This window comes from Nilaparvata lugens, chromosome X (genome assembly GCF_014356525.2).
Source record: "Nilaparvata lugens isolate BPH chromosome X, ASM1435652v1, whole genome shotgun sequence".
NCBI classification, from domain to species: Eukaryota; Metazoa; Arthropoda; class Insecta; order Hemiptera; family Delphacidae; genus Nilaparvata; species Nilaparvata lugens.
In genome coordinates this window covers 17,030,755-17,046,563 of record NC_052518.1, presented here as the reverse complement: position 1 = coordinate 17,046,563, position 15,809 = coordinate 17,030,755, and positions in this window count along the sequence as shown.

Below are 15,809 nucleotides of genomic sequence, written 5' to 3'. Positions count from 1 at the left end.
ACTGGAGCCTTTTCATCAATCGATTCTTGCAATTTCAAAACAAAATAACTTAGTGAACATTAAAACTTAACATGGTGAACTTTAAAATTTGCAGATTCTTATGTGAACTAATTTTTGATTGTTTGTGTTGACACCATCTAAGGCTGTCGATCACCGTTTTGCTTTGACTAGGCTATGCCTATTTCTTTCTTCCTAAAGCAGTATCTATCTGACTTCAATGCATTTAAGACTGTGCTTAACTATTAAAGATGTGTAGACTCATTAAGCGACCAGCGAATAAAATAGACAATCTTGTGAACAATTCAGAAACGTTGTTTGATCAAACTTAACACATGAATTCCCAATGTGATGAACTTACATATTGGAACTTACAATTCTCAATGTGATTATGGTACATCTCTGTGCATAGATAAGGCTAATTTCATCATTTTAATGGAACTTTTCTAACTTATCCAGAGACAATTTATTAAAATCAAGATTTCAATACTTTCATCTGTTTAATTTAAGTTGAGTTTACGATTTTCTGGTTCATAAAATTAACATTTTCAATAGGAACATTCAATATTTTAGGTTATGTGTATTTCTTACATTTATGTTCACTCATAAATTAATTCTTGTTTGTTTGGTTATTTAACTAGATAGTACCTTTCAATCAAATATTTGTTGGTTAACTTGTCAGTTAATTTTATTCTTTATTATGATAATTCATAGTAAATTCTTGATTGTTCATTCGATTCTATAGACAAGTTGATTAATCTCTCTACTTCATGTAGAGTGATTGAATGTGGTTTTTTTTTCGATTTATTCATAATTAATTCTAGATTGTCCATGCAATTTTGTAGATTAGTTGATTAATTCCATTGCAGTGAATTTTAATGTTGTTTTTTTTCATTGTGGAATTCAATGAATGATTCCAAAATTGATTGATGGAATTATTTGTATTCTTTATTTGTTCGTTTTAATTGCCAATGACTTATCATTGGCTAAATCTGTAGGTTCAGTCTCCTTTTCGTTTGGTTTGAGTATTTCTCAGATAATTATAGTTTTATTTGCTTACCATATTCTATTATGTTGTATATGTGATTTCCCTTCAATCCTGTGCATTACCACTTATCTAAATTATGGACTCATTTTTGAATAATTTTTTTACTGAAGTACTTATGCGAAATAATTTTTAATTAATTTAACAATGGAAAGAGGAAATTTCAAAGTTTTTTTTACAAATAGTACTTTGGGGCTTTGGCCCATATTGGATATCACTCCACAAAGCAGATAGCCTTACCCTTTCCCAACTCCGCAACGTTTCCAGATCGTTTTTAACAATGTAAAGCATGGAGCACACTGGGAACGCGCCGAGCCGCGCCGTGCAGCCATTTTCCGAACATGACTCACAACCCCACCACTGCCTCCATTCAATGGAGTGCCATGTTGAGTACCACACATCAATAGAAAAATTATTACTGCCTGTTGGAATCAATTTGCGATGATGTCCCCATGTGATTGCGCACATGTGGAAGTTCTATTTATGAAAAATATAGATCTCATGATAAAAAACAGGTTACCTTTCTGACTTTAGCTGTGCTTTTTTTACATGTATATTGTCAAATTGTTTCTATTCTCTTTAAAATCATTTCAAACTACTGTACTGAATTAATTCGTCATACTGATTTCATTTCATTTTTCCATTAGCAGCCTTTAAATACTTGCAATATGTCTGAAAGGCTAGAACACGTTGCTATTAAAAGTTGAAAGGACCACATCAGGCCACTAGCAATTTTTCACTACATTTCCAGTCTAATTATTCCTGTGTAACCTCTCATAAGAGAATAATATCCTTCCATTAGCTCACTTTTCTTGATTGTGTTTCAAAACAATCTGCATAGAGACTACTGTATTAGATGTACCACAAAAAATCTTAGTTCACATATAAGTGTGAATGTTCTTAGACTTCATAAAGAGAACAATATCCAGGAGTCTATATTTTGTAGATTAGTTGATTAATTCCATTGCAGTGAATTTTAATGTTGTTTTTTTTCATTGTGGAATTCAATGAATGATTCCAAAATTGATTGATGGAATTATTTGTATTCTTTATTTGTTCGTTTTAATTGCCAATGACTTATCATTGGCTAAATCTGTAGGTTCAGTCTCCTTTTCGTTTGGTTTGAGTATTTCTCAGATAATTATAGTTTTATTTGCTTACCATATTCTATTATGTTGTATATGTGATTTCCCTTCAATCCTGTGCATTACCACTTATCTAAATTATGGACTCATTTTTGAATAATTTTTTTACTGAAGTACTTATGCGAAATAATTTTTAATTAATTTAACAATGGAAAGAGGAAATTTCAAAGTTTTTTTTACAAATAGTACTTTGGGGCTTTGGCCCATATTGGATATCACTCCACAAAGCAGATAGCCTTACCCTTTCCCAACTCCGCAACGTTTCCAGATCGTTTTTAACAATGTAAAGCATGGAGCACACTGGGAACGCGCCGAGCCGCGCCGTGCAGCCATTTTCCGAACATGACTCACAACCCCACCACTGCCTCCATTCAATGGAGTGCCATGTTGAGTACCACACATCAATAGAAAAATTATTACTGCCTGTTGGAATCAATTTGCGATGATGTCCCCATGTGATTGCGCACATGTGGAAGTTCTATTTATGAAAAATATAGATCTCATGATAAAAAACAGGTTACCTTTCTGACTTTAGCTGTGCTTTTTTTACATGTATATTGTCAAATTGTTTCTATTCTCTTTAAAATCATTTCAAACTACTGTACTGAATTAATTCGTCATACTGATTTCATTTCATTTTTCCATTAGCAGCCTTTAAATACTTGCAATATGTCTGAAAGGCTAGAACACGTTGCTATTAAAAGTTGAAAGGACCACATCAGGCCACTAGCAATTTTTCACTACATTTCCAGTCTAATTATTCCTGTGTAACCTCTCATAAGAGAATAATATCCTTCCATTAGCTCACTTTTCTTGATTGTGTTTCAAAACAATCTGCATAGAGACTACTGTATTAGATGTACCACAAAAAATCTTAGTTCACATATAAGTGTGAATGTTCTTAGACTTCATAAAGAGAACAATATCCAGGAGTCTATATTTTGGAAATCAATCATTTATCCTTCTTTGGAACTTTTGAAAAATCTAGTGCACAATGTTCTAATTTATCAAATGTGGATAATGTGTTTTATAATAAATTAGAAAAATCTGTTAAGAAATATCTCAGTGATATTCTGATTTGTAATTGACTTGATATTGATGATTTGTTGAATTTTTTGCAATTATCTTCGAAAATACAAGATTTATCTCATATTTCTGAAAGTTTTTTTTACAAATAGTACTTTGGGGCTTTGGCCCATATTGGATATCACTCCACAAAGCAGATAGCCTTACCCTTTCCCAACTCCGCAACGTTTCCAGATCGTTTTTAACAATGTAAAGCATGGAGCACACTGGGAACGCGCCGAGCCGCGCCGTGCAGCCATTTTCCGAACATGACTCACAACCCCACCACTGCCTCCATTCAATGGAGTGCCATGTTGAGTACCACACATCAATAGAAAAATTATTACTGCCTGTTGGAATCAATTTGCGATGATGTCCCCATGTGATTGCGCACATGTGGAAGTTCTATTTATGAAAAATATAGATCTCATGATAAAAAACAGGTTACCTTTCTGACTTTAGCTGTGCTTTTTTTACATGTATATTGTCAAATTGTTTCTATTCTCTTTAAAATCATTTCAAACTACTGTACTGAATTAATTCGTCATACTGATTTCATTTCATTTTTCCATTAGCAGCCTTTAAATACTTGCAATATGTCTGAAAGGCTAGAACACGTTGCTATTAAAAGTTGAAAGGACCACATCAGGCCACTAGCAATTTTTCACTACATTTCCAGTCTAATTATTCCTGTGTAACCTCTCATAAGAGAATAATATCCTTCCATTAGCTCACTTTTCTTGATTGTGTTTCAAAACAATCTGCATAGAGACTACTGTATTAGATGTACCACAAAAAATCTTAGTTCACATATAAGTGTGAATGTTCTTAGACTTCATAAAGAGAACAATATCCAGGAGTCTATATTTTGGAAATCAATCATTTATCCTTCTTTGGAACTTTTGAAAAATCTAGTGCACAATGTTCTAATTTATCAAATGTGGATAATGTGTTTTATAATAAATTAGAAAAATCTGTTAAGAAATATCTCAGTGATATTCCGATTTGTAATTGACTTGATATTGATGATTTGTTGAATTTTTTGCAATTATCTTCAAAAATACAAGATTTATTGACTCATTTTTTTTAAGTGTTCATATCAACGAGATGTACAAATGGACCTAAAATTAAGGAGATAACATCATAAATGTTTCTGTAAAAAATGTAAAAAGATTTATAAAATACATTTTTTTCAGTGGTCATGGAAAAAAAATAATTTTTTATTCAAATGTTGAGATAAATTGATAGTTTTAGTCCCAATTGTGTGTAAGAAGAGCCTACCTTTAAGTGAAAAAAAAAACAATTCAGAATATCTCTACTGGTTCTCTAGAAAAAGGAACATAAGCTAACATTGTCGAACATAGGAATAACTGGTCCCCTTGAGTAATATCTCAGTGATATTCTGATTTGTAATTGACTTGATATTGATGATTTGTTGAATTTTTTGCAATTATCTTCGAAAATACAAGATTTATCTCATATTTCTGACAGTTATCTGTTATGATGTGGAGAACAATTTGATTGCCCTGAAGATGATACATACGACAATCATCGACACAGCATACTGGCTGCTTGGCACTCACTAGTGATCGATTTGCAAAAAGTGTGCTACCAAATTTTGGTACTCCAAGGCCAGGATCACTAGCAAGAAAGATCAATCTATTGTACTGTACCTATGTATTTACAGTGCCATACCAGTATCACATGAGAATTGTTGTACCTTAATTACCTTTGTTTTACTGGAAGTAAAAGCCAGTGTATTGATAACTAGTGTTTGTAATTGTCATTATCAAACGTAAAATGTCATTGCAGTAAGGAAGTGCTGCCCTCGAGTGGCAAGAGACTATAACTACCTAATGTGTTTGTATGGCACAGTGACACAGTTTGTGTTGGCTTCATGCCAAATGTTTTGGTTATGTTTTCGATTTCGATTTAAAACAATAAAGTTCTCGATTTGTTGAATTGTGTATATTATTTTCGAATACAGTCCATAATACCAGATTCGAACATTTGGCCTCCAGACCGAATACAGTGAATAAAGTGATCAGTCAGAATACAACAGTACAGTACAGCCATTATCTATTGTCTCTGTGAGGAAACATGCAGATTGTGTTGCATCATAGCAGGGAAGTGAAACATTTTATTTACATTTATCTGTTTATGAACATCATTTCATCTTTTTAAAGAACGTTTAAATCTCCTTCATTTAACTTACTAACTGCAAACACAGACATTGACTCTTGCAAGAATTAACTTACTACAGTAACTTAGTAACTTAGCCACAATAGACTGGAGCCTTTTCATCAATCGATTCTTGCAATTTCAAAACAAAATAACTTAGTGAACATTAAAACTTAACATGGTGAACTTTAAAATTTGCAGATTCTTATGTGAACTAATTTTTGATTGTTTGTGTTGACACCATCTAAGGCTGTCGATCACCGTTTTGCTTTGACTAGGCTATGCCTATTTCTTTCTTCCTAAAGCAGTATCTATCTGACTTCAATGCATTTAAGACTGTGCTTAACTATTAAAGATGTGTAGACTCATTAAGCGACCAGCGAATAAAATAGACAATCTTGTGAACAATTCAGAAACGTTGTTTGATCAAACTTAACACATGAATTCCCAATGTGATGAACTTACATATTGGAACTTACAATTCTCAATGTGATTATGGTACATCTCTGTGCATAGATAAGGCTAATTTCATCATTTTAATGGAACTTTTCTAACTTATCCAGAGACAATTTATTAAAATCAAGATTTCAATACTTTCATCTGTTTAATTTAAGTTGAGTTTACGATTTTCTGGTTCATAAAATTAACATTTTCAATAGGAACATTCAATATTTTAGGTTATGTGTATTTCTTACATTTATGTTCACTCATAAATTAATTCTTGTTTGTTTGGTTATTTAACTAGATAGTACCTTTCGATCAAATATTTGTTGGTTAACTTGTCAGTTAATTTTATTCTTTATTATGATAATTCATAGTAAATTCTTGATTGTTCATTCGATTCTATAGACAAGTTGATTAATCTCTCTACTTCATGTAGAGTGATTGAATGTGGTTTTTTTTTCGATTTATTCATAATTAATTCTCGATTGTCCATTCAATTTTGTAGATTAGTTGATTAATTCCATTGCAGTGAATTTTAATGTTGTTTTTTTTCATTGTGGAATTCAATGAATGATTCCAAAATTGATTGATGGAATTATTTGTATTCTTTATTTGTTCGTTTTAATTGCCAACGACTTATCATTGGCTAAATCTGTAGGTTCAGTCTCCTTTTCGTTTGGTTTGAGTATTTCTCAGATAATTATAGTTTTATTTGCTTACCATATTCTATTATGTTGTATATGTGATTTCCCTTCAATCCTGTGCATTACCACTTATCTAAATTATGGACTCATTTTTGAATAATTTTTTTACTGAAGTACTTATGCGAAATAATTTTTAATTAATTTAACAATGGAAAGAGGAAATTTCAAAGTTTTTTTTACAAATAGTACTTTGGGGCTTTGGCCCATATTGGATATCACTCCACAAAGCAGATAGCCTTACCCTTTCCCAACTCCGCAACGTTTCCAGATCGTTTTTAACAATGTAAAGCATGGAGCACACTGGGAACGCGCCGAGCCGCGCCGTGCAGCCATTTTCCGAACATGACTCACAACCCCACCACTGCCTCCATTCAATGGAGTGCCATGTTGAGTACCACACATCAAAAGAAAAATTATTACTGCCTGTTGGAATCAATTTGCGATGATGTCCCCATGTGATTGCGCACATGTGGAAGTTCTATTTATGAAAAATATAGATCTCATGATAAAAAACAGGTTACCTTTCTGACTTTAGCTGTGCTTTTTTTACATGTATATTGTCAAATTGTTTCTATTCTCTTTAAAATCATTTCAAACTACTGTACTGAATTAATTCGTCATACTGATTTCATTTCATTTTTCCATTAGCAGCCTTTAAATACTTGCAATATGTCTGAAAGGCTAGAACACGTTGCTATTAAAAGTTGAAAGGACCACATCAGGCCACTAGCAATTTTTCACTACATTTCCAGTCTAATTATTCCTGTGTAACCTCTCATAAGAGAATAATATCCTTCCATTAGCTCACTTTTCTTGATTGTGTTTCAAAACAATCTGCATAGAGACTACTGTATTAGATGTACCACAAAAAAAAGGCTGTTTGAGATCTGTGTGTACAGAAATTACAATCCACATGTTATTCCTGTCCTGAAGAAAAACCAATGGGAAAAGTGGTGATTGGTGACAATCTTAGTTCACATATAAGTGTGAATGTTCTTAGACTTCATAAAGAGAACAATATCCAGGAGTTATTTTGGAAATCAATCATTTATCCTTCTTTGGAACTTTTGAAAAATCTAGTGCACAATGTTCTAATTTATCAAATGTGGATAATGTGTTTTATAATAAATTAGAAAAATCTGTTAAGAAATATCTCAGTGATATTCCGATTTGTAATTGACTTGATATTGATGATTTGTTGAATTTTTTGCAATTATCTTCAAAAATACAAGATTTATTGACTCATTTTTTTTAAGTGTTCATATCAACGAGATGTACAAATGGACCTAAAATTAAGGAGATAACATCATAAATGTTTCTGTAAAAAATGTAAAAAGATTTATAAAATACATTTTTTTCAGTGGTCATGGAAAAAAAAATTTTTTTATTCAAATGTTGAGATAAATTGATAGTTTTAGTCCCAATTGTGTGTAAGAAGAGCCTACCTTTAAGTGAAAAAAAAAACAATTCAGAATATCTCTACTGGTTCTCTAGAAAAAGGAACATAAGCTAACATTGTCGAACATAGGAATAACTGGTCCCCTTGAGTAATATCTCAGTGATATTCTGATTTGTAATTGACTTGATATTGATGATTTGTTGAATTTTTTGCAATTATCTTCGAAAATACAAGATTTATCTCATATTTCTGACAGTTATCTGTTATGATGTGGAGAACAATTTGATTGCCCTGAAGATGATACATACGACAATCATCGACACAGCATACTGGCTGCTTGGCACTCACTAGTGATCGATTTGCAAAAAGTGTGCTACCAATTTTGGTACTCCAAGGCCAGGATCACTAGCAAGAAAGATCAATCTATTGTACTGTACCTATGTATTTACAGTGCCATACCAGTATCACATGAGAATTGTTGTACCTTAATTACCTTTGTTTTACTGGAAGTAAAAGCCAGTGTATTGATAACTAGTGTTTGTAATTGTCATTATCAAACGTAAAATGTCATTGCAGTAAGGAAGTGCTGCCCTCGAGTGGCAAGAGACTATAACTACCTAATGTGTTTGTATGGCACAGTGACACAGTTTGAGTTGGCTTCATGCCAAATGTTTTGGTTATGTTTTCGATTTCGATTTAAAACAATAAAGTTCTCGATTTGTTGAATTGTGTATATTATTTTCGAATACAGTCCATAATACCAGATTCGAACATTTGGCCTCCAGACCGAATACAGTGAATAAAGTGATCAGTCAGAATACAACAGTACAGTACAGCCATTATCTATTGTCTCTGTGAGGAAACATGCAGATTGTGTTGCATCATAGCAGGGAAGTGAAACATTTTATTTACATTTATCTGTTTATGAACATCATTTCATCTTTTTAAAGAACGTTTAAATCTCCTTCATTTAACTTACTAACTGCAAACACAGACATTGACTCTTGCAAGAATTAACTTACTACAGTAACTTAGTAACTTAGCCACAATAGACTGGAGCCTTTTCATCAATCGATTCTTGCAATTTCAAAACAAAATAACTTAGTGAACATTAAAACTTAACATGGTGAACTTTAAAATTTGCAGATTCTTATGTGAACTAATTTTTGATTGTTTGTGTTGACACCATCTAAGGCTGTCGATCACCGTTTTGCTTTGACTAGGCTATGCCTATTTCTTTCTTCCTAAAGCAGTATCTATCTGACTTCAATGCATTTAAGACTGTGCTTAACTATTAAAGATGTGTAGACTCATTAAGCGACCAGCGAATAAAATAGACAATCTTGTGAACAATTCAGAAACGTTGTTTGATCAAACTTAACACATGAATTCCCAATGTGATGAACTTACATATTGGAACTTACAATTCTCAATGTGATTATGGTACATCTCTGTGCATAGATAAGGCTAATTTCATCATTTTAATGGAACTTTTCTAACTTATCCAGAGACAATTTATTAAAATCAAGATTTCAATACTTTCATCTGTTTAATTTAAGTTGAGTTTACGATTTTCTGGTTCATAAAATTAACATTTTCAATAGGAACATTCAATATTTTAGGTTATGTGTATTTCTTACATTTATGTTCACTCATAAATTAATTCTTGTTTGTTTGGTTATTTAACTAGATAGTACCTTTCGATCAAATATTTGTTGGTTAACTTGTCAGTTAATTTTATTCTTTATTATGATAATTCATAGTAAATTCTTGATTGTTCATTCGATTCTATAGACAAGTTGATTAATCTCTCTACTTCATGTAGAGTGATTGAATGTGGTTTTTTTTTCGATTTATTCATAATTAATTCTCGATTGTCCATGCAATTTTGTAAATTGTTATGTCATTCACAAAGTTCCTAATAGGAAAATCCAGAAGGAAGAAGTTAAAAAAAAACGAATTTGTGAGAGAAAACTACATGAGACTTGTAGAGAGGCTTGACAGTTCAAATAGAGAGAATGTTACTCTAAAAGCCCAACCGAAGGATTTGGAGACAGAGCTTGAGAAGCACAAAACTCACCTAAAGTAGGCATGCATCGATATGGAATTAAGAAATGGGTTGATATCCATCCTGGAAAACTCACAACAGGGGAGAGTTGAATGAAAAAGAAGAGTGTTGTGATGGTTGCTCAGACATTATGTAGAACTCAGTTATCTCGTGTAATATAGTTTTATTTTAGATACATAGGTACAGAGGTACTGTTTACTGTACCAGCGAGGCAACTAAGCTTGATATTCAATTCAAATAAATTAGGTTGATTGTCAACATTGAATTTATATGATTGTCATAATGATATGTTTTATACTTATTTTATTTAGTTGCTCTTCATAATCGAATCCCTGTATCAGGATGCGTTGGTATCAAAAGGCCTGATTACATGATGTTTGATATCCATTCACCGTTTTAACTTTGTTATGTCCACTTTCCTTATTAAAAATCATTAAGCATTCAAGACAATTCCATTGGGAAATGGATGTCTTATCCACTAGGGTTTCTTATCACCATAACACCTCAATTTATAACTATGGCGAAACATCCTTGGCAGATGATCTAGGTAGGAAAAAAGTGATTTGTCGGAGAGGGTGCAAGTACCCTCAATGAATTATGAATTCTAGAAAATTGAAAAAAAAAATGTAATGTTCTGTGGCAATGCCAATGCCGGCTCATTGCCTTCTTATGAAGAACATTTTTGTGGACCACATGGACTGAAAATGGTCCAGCAGGGGCCTGATACAACAGGACAAAGCAAGGTTGGATTGACAGTGCGACTCATGAAGATTGGTTCATAGCTCATATTATGCTTCTTGTCCTAAGAAAAAGATGAAGGGAAAAAGGGTGATTGGTGACAATCTTAGTTCATATATAAGTGTTCTTAGACTTTGTAAAGAGAACAACATCCAGGAGTCTATATTTTGGAAATCAATCATTTAGCCTTTTTTAAAACTATATAACACCAATTTATAATAGAGAAGCTGCTTTTTTTTAGTTTTATTTTGTTTGTTCTTTAATTTTTTTGTGGGAAAAATATACCACTGTTAGTGGAATATATAGTTATATATTTGTTTATATGATTGTAATGATAATTAGTGAGGCATGTGACTGTTAATGATAGAGTGTATGGTAAAGACAGTTCGTGATTTCCTTCCTTACCCCCACCCCTCCCTCTTCATTGTAGAAGGAAGCAGCCAAAAGCAGCTTCCCCCTCCAGTTTCAGTTGACATGAAGTTCACGAAGCTACATCATCATTGCTGCTTTGAAGCCCCGGTTTCAACTGTATTTTCTTCAGTTTTTCAAGTGAGTTTTCGTTTATAATCACACAGCTCTTTTCTTTTGTTCACCCGCAGTCCTCCACTTGTAAAATTTCTGTTTCTAATCACCATATTGGTCCTATTCGGGTCGGATTAGATCAGTGTTTTTTGGAAATGCATTCCGCTCATTGTCAGTGTCTGTACTTGTGGTGTTATTTAGATGTTTTTAAATGTTAAAGTCCCGTTGTTTTGAGCTGTGTGATTCGGTAGTGTGTGAACTCAAAGTGAAAATTCCGTTTATTTCAACCCAATGCATTGAACAGTTCAAAAGTTATTGAATTTCAAAGTTTCAACCCAAGCCATAGTTGGACATTTTGGATTTTGTTTCCCTTTCAAAATCGATCAATTATCGAACTTTGTTAATGATCGGCAAAATTCGGTTTAATCAGTGTCACGTGATCGATCCTGTGAATCAATCAACGTCAAGTGCAGGAAGGAGAGAGAGCTACTCATGCAACGGAGCCAAGCAGACGACCACAACAAAGCCTGTATGAACCTTCCTTATTCCATTCCTTGCACATTGTGTATCGTTCTCGTTTGCAACGCACTTCGCAACCATTTCAGTATCACTTCCTCTCATTAACAGAAATTAGATTCAGTAGGTTTGAGTGCACTGTATCTGTATTATCAGCTGGACAGTTACTCAGTTACTTGTTCTTGTTAGTTCTGACATGAACTTTGAAATCTTAACCTCAACTCACAATGTCAGACCATGGAGATACCTCGCTTACTGAATTGCATATTTTACACGATACAACTCAAAATGCAGCCACCTAGGAAACTAATATCAATGTTACAGTCAAAGCTAAGGATCCCACTATGGAGTTGAAGCTTTCAACAATAAAAAGAAACAGAATTATTATCAAAATAGAGTCAGCAATCAAATCCTTATCAAACAATCCCTCTGAGCGTATGATTCTAGATTTAAGAAATGATTTTCTAACATTTGAATCAATTCAAGACAACATCACAGAACTTGCTTTATTAACTGATTCAGTTGATGAGAATTATGATGTTATGGGCAAGAAGTTTCTTGAACTCTATAGAAGGTACACTTCATTTTGTAAAGAATGAGCCAACAATTGATTTTGTAAAGCCAACAATTGAAACTGTACAGCAGACCAATCCTAGTTCTAACATCAATTTACCACAAATAAAGCTGCTTAATTTTAATGGTGATATTGAACAATGGATCGAGTTCTTGAACATGTTCAATGCGATTATTCATACGAATAGATCACTTTCAGATATAGAAAAATTTCATTATCTGAGATCCAATGTGTCAGGCTCAGCCGCTCAAATGATAGCTCATTTGTCTCTATCAAATGAAAATTATCTTATCGCCTACACTCAGTTGTGTGACAGATACTCGAATCCAAGAAGATTATGTTCGTATTACATCGATCAGTTACTAGAGTTTAAGCAAATAGATAAGCCCGATTATTTGTCATTAAGAACATTTGTTGACACTCATTCTGTTTGTATTTCTGCTCTCAAAAGACAGCAGATTCCCGATTTGAGTGACTTTATTCTGTTAACGCTGTGTTTAGACCATTTGGATAAACGAACTCGACTTGAGTTTGAAAGTAAGATAGCTGATGTCTTTCCTAAATATGAAGACCTAATGAACTTTTTAGTGTCTAAAACTCGTATGTATGAGTTAGTGAACCCTTCAACTACACTTCAATCCGCAAGAAATATTGAATCTAAGTCTACTCGCTCAAATGAAAATAAATCTGATAAGAATTTTTCACTAGTTGCAAGTGATAATTCTTCAACTGTCAAACCTAATCAAATTGTCAAGTTAAAACCGCTTCAGTGTATTGTGTGTGGATCAGAGGATCATAGTATTTATTTATGCCAGCAATTTGTCAATTTGTCTGTCGATCAAAAGTATGATTTCCTCAAACAAAAAAATCTATGCTTTCAATGTTTTGGAACTCATAATCGTGTTCAGTGCAAGTCACAAAAAACTTGTAAACTATGCAATTCTAGTAACCACCATACATTATTGCATGCTCAGAAGGAAAAGACCCCTGCCACCTTTGTGTGTAACACTTCAAGTCTATCCATTTCAGAATCATCTCTATGTCTACTTGGCACCGCTAATGTTGTTGTTTTCGACTCTTTCAATAAGCCACATATTGCGCGAGCTATTCTAGACTCAGCTTCACAAATAACCGCTGTTACAAAGGAGCTAGCAAATAAATTGAATTTGAAATCTACTTATTCATCTCAAAAACTCATTGGCATCGGTACTAAAACAACAAGTACAATGGGTGAGGTTAACTTAACTATCTCTTCACAGATTCAGCCGAATTTCAAGTTGAATACTAAAGCTACAGTGCTATCAGTCATAACATGTAATCAACCCTCTGTTTCATTGAACGCTGAAGATTTTAAGCATTTTTCAAGTCTGAAATTGGCTGATGAAAAATTCTATGTGTCAGGTAAAATTGATCTGCTCATAGGAGCTGGCTCATTTCTTCATACTCTATGTGCTCAAGATCACGAAGTCACAAAGTTTTATCAAAATTCTCCAGGAGGCTTGAGCACGGTTTTTGGCCATGTTATCATTGGAAAAATAAATTCTAATGAACTCACATCACAATCAGATTTAGCTACCAGCCTTCTAACCTATGCAGAACCAGTTAATCAGTTGCTTCAAAAGTTTTGGGAAACCGAAGAGATATCTATCAAAGCTGAGGAAGACCCGTCTCATGTGTATTGTGAAAACCTATACACAGAAACTACAACTCGGTGGCCTTCAGGTCGTTATGAAGTAGCGTTACCATTCAAAACTCAGAATGTGGTTTTAGGTGAAAACCGAAACTCTTCAATGAAAAAATTCCTCTCACTTGAGAAAAGACTAGCATCAGACAACTCTGTTAGCAAACAATATCACGATTTCATGAGCCAGTATATTGAGTTGGAGCACATGTCCAGAGCTTTAACTTCGTCTAAATATGTAATACCGCACCACTGTGTTCAAAAGGCAGACAGCTCCACAACTAAGTTACATGTCGTTTTCAATGCATCAGCATCTTGTAACAATGGAGAAGTGCTCAATGAATCTCTCTTACCAGGCCCCAAGCTCCAAAACGAGCTTAGTCATATCTTTTTAAGTTTCAGAACTCACAAAGTGGCAATTACATCAGATATTAAAATGATGTACAGGCAGATATCAGTGAGAGAAGTTGATCGTAATTTTCAGCACATATTTTATCGACCAACACCACAAGAAGAACTGATAGAATTTCAACTCAATACTGTCACATATGGTATGACTTCAAGTAGTTTCCTTGCTCAAAGAACATTGCTTCAATTAGCCAGCTATTATGAAACCGAATTTCCTTTGGCTGTCAATGCCATCCGTCAGCATACTTACGTCGATGACGTGGTTAGTGGCGCTTCCAGTTTGAGTGAAGCTAAATCACTTATCTCACAACTCAATCAATTGATGCTGAAGGGTGAACTCCACCTGTAAAAACTCTTACTATTCCAAGATTGGAATTATGCGGTGCTCTATTGCTGTCAAAATTATATAAAATTGTTCTACCTCAGTTCGAAAAATGTATCTCCAATACACGGCTGTACTCTGATGCAAAATTAGTATTAAATTGGCTCAGAACTCCAACTCATAAACTCAAGATCTACGTGAGCAACCGAGTCACACAAATACTTGATTTGACATCACCAGAAAATTGGTTTCACGTACCTACTGATTGTAACCCTGCGGATCTGGCCTCGAGAGGTATCTCAGCACAAGATATTGTAGACAACTCCTTGTGGTGGCATGGACATCAATCATTCCACGTGCAATTTGAGAAATTGATTATATCAGAGGTTGATAGGATTGAAGACGACTCGGAATTGAAACCTCAACTTTCAATTCTCACAACTACAATAGTTGAGAAGTCTCACGCTCTTAAGTTCTTTGAAAAATATTCCAACCTTCACAAAGCAACACGTATATTTGCGTTTGTGTTGCGCTTCATAAAAAATTGTAAGCTGAAGGAAACACACAGGCACAATCTTCGCAGCCATAGAGCACAACCGGCGCGCCTCACCTCTCCGCATCTGTCTGTTGCTGAATGTTGTGCAGCACTATTGAGTATTGTCAAACTTACTCAAGAGTTCTATTTCATTGACACTTTCAAGCTTCTCAACAAGGGAGAAAACCCACCCCAAGAATTACACTCTCTAGCGCCATTCATCGATCCATCCGGTTCTCTCAGGGTGGGCAGATGTCTCGAACGATCCTGTCTTCCGTATGACAGCCGTCATCCACTGCTGCTGCCGAAATCATCTCACCTCAGCACCCTCATCTGCGATCAGATGCACCGAGATCATCACCACGTCGGCCCTCGCACCACTCAATCACTAGTTGCGCACAAGTATTGGATCATCTCAGCACGTAACCTGATAAGAAGCCAAATACGTAATTGTGTCCACTGCAC